The sequence below is a fragment of the Poeciliopsis prolifica genome, unplaced genomic scaffold, assembly GCF_027474105.1.
Source record: "Poeciliopsis prolifica strain line A6 unplaced genomic scaffold, Auburn_PproV2 SCAFFOLD059, whole genome shotgun sequence".
Lineage (NCBI taxonomy): Eukaryota > Metazoa > Chordata > Actinopteri > Cyprinodontiformes > Poeciliidae > Poeciliopsis > Poeciliopsis prolifica.
Genome location: NW_026562434.1, coordinates 1,613,817 through 1,616,199, shown reverse-complemented (window position 1 = coordinate 1,616,199; position 2,383 = coordinate 1,613,817). Strand labels below are relative to the sequence as shown.

General features: G+C 40.5%; 1 pseudogene; it reads right to left on the bottom strand.

The window, feature by feature from the left end:
• Positions 1–754: 754 nt before the first annotated feature.
• On the bottom strand, positions 755–2,383 carry LOC129379557 (nuclear factor 7, brain-like; annotated as a pseudogene).

Sequence of the window (2,383 nt, the reverse complement as noted above, 5' to 3'; positions counted from 1 at the left end):
GGGATTTCAGGCCAACCTGAGTTTATGTTTTATTACCACAGCTTCTGTATTTGTTCCTCTATAATATTTCAACAATCATGTTGACAAAGTCCATCACAGTTTTTACCTGAACTGTGGCCTTCCTTTAATCTTTCATCATGTTTTTATAGTTGCACAGGAGATGAAATGAAAGTTAGTCAGGAAATAAGCTAAATAACAACCAGATATCAAACTTGATCCTAATCCTGAGATCCTTCCTTTGTGTTTAGTTTTTTGTGGAGCAGCTGGTCTTTGTTCCCCACAGGATCCATTTAGACGCCTTGTTTTGATTTCTTCACATCACTTCATCTTTAAAATCTTGAGGGCGGCGTTCCTCCAGACTGACCAATAAAATCAAGTCTTCTGTCATCAGGAGGATGAGAAAAAACATTAATGCATCATTTATTGATGCATGTTTAATCTGAAGCCATCAATGAAAAGAAACTTTGTAAATTTATCTGTTTTATTGATTTTATTTAATTTTTTTATTTTTATGAACATTTGTTCCCATAAACCAGCTGATATATTTGTTGGCATAAAATTCTTCCAAAATTAACAAGAAAAAAAAATCAGGTTTGGAAACGGCTAAAAATCTACAACAATTATGGAAACAATAATTATTAAACCAGAAGGAAATATAATGATATGTGGATACATGTTGTGATAGTTTTCATTTATAATCCATCACAAGTTAAATTGAAAGAGCAAGTTTTCAATAACCATCCTAGTAATTTATTTATATCAAGTTGAAAATAATGAACTCAACATTTAAAACATGACAGTAGAAAACACAGAAAGATATGAAAATGTCCCCAGATGATCAGATCATCTCCAGTTTCTTGATTAAAAACAGTTTAAAAATTATATTAAAAAATTCAAAAAAACAGCAAACTATCAATCATGAAAATAATCAATCATCTGATCAATAATGTTTCATTTGTTCTTTATGCTGAAATCATCAGAGCTGCTGCTTGATCACTGAGATCTTCATTGGTTCCATATTTAAGGTTTTATCATGTGTGTAAAAATATGGAAACATCTTGTGAGTGAAGGTGTGTGTGAAGGTGTGTATGTGTGTGTTAGTATCCAGATCAGAGAAGGACAGCTTTCCTCTGTCCCAGTCCAGATTCACTCTGATCCTCTGGAGATTCTTCTGGACTGAGAGACGAGTGGAAGGAGCTGATGGAGAATCTGCTGAGTATCCAAAGTTATTTAACCGTATATACAACAATCCAGACTTTATGCCTCTCTTCCTCTGAACAGACTCTTCTAACAACCCAACTCTCCAATTTTTACTGTCTCCAACATCAACATCCCAGCTGTGGTTCCCTGAGTTAAAACCATTAGAACTCAGAACAGACCATGACCCACACCTCTCTGGATTATCAGGAAGCTGCTGATAATCTCCACAAGTAAAACTGGTCAGATCTTCAGACAGATGGAGTTTTGATCCAGCCGTGTTTGGGTCCAGAACCAGAGGAGTGTAGGTCACCATGGTCTCCATGTTGCTCCAGATGTTGAAGGCCAGGTTGCCCAGATGTTTGGCCTGGTCTATCAGAGCTCCTGAGGGCAGCTGTGGATCCTCCAGCAGGGGGCAGCGCTGGACTCTTTCCACTGCAGCCTTGTAGTTGTGCAGGAATGAGACGTCTTCAGCTCTCAGCTCCTCCTCTGTGGCTCTGACTGTGTCTGAAAGAGCTGCTATCTCTCTGCTCAGAGCCTCCATCTTCTCCTTCATCATCCCTCTCTTCTGCTCCTCTTCCTCCCTCAGTGCAGCCAGCCTGGCCTCCTCTTCCTCTGCTAGAAACTGATGAAGCTGCTTAAACTGCTCCCTAATCAGCCTCTCTGTGTGTCGGGCCTGGACCTTCAGGTGTTCTGCTGTCTGATCAAACTTCTTCTGAACTTTTTCCTGAACTCTAGCTTCTTCTTTAAAGGCTCCAGAGTTTCCTGAAGCTTCTTCTTGTGTTGCTGAGCAGCTTCATCAATGGGTCTGAATCTGTGACTGGTGTAGTTTTCTGAGTCTCTGTAGACGACACACACTGGCTGCTGATGGTCCAGACAGAAGAGTTTGAGTTTCTCAGAGTGCAGACTGCAGAGATCCTCTGAAGCTCTCTGCTCTCTCTGCTGTAAGAAAGTCTCACACAGATTCTTCAGAGCCAGATTGCAAGATGGAAAATCCTTGGAAGATCTTCTTTTACAAACTGGACACTCTCTTGATGGTTTCTCTCTCCACCAGTTCTTCAGACACTCCTTACAGAAGCTGTGGCTGCATGACAGAATAACCGGATCCTTAAAGACGTCCTGACAGACCGGACAGCAGAGATCATCGTCTGATCTGGAAGCCATTTTGTCTCAGAGTGAAGCTGAA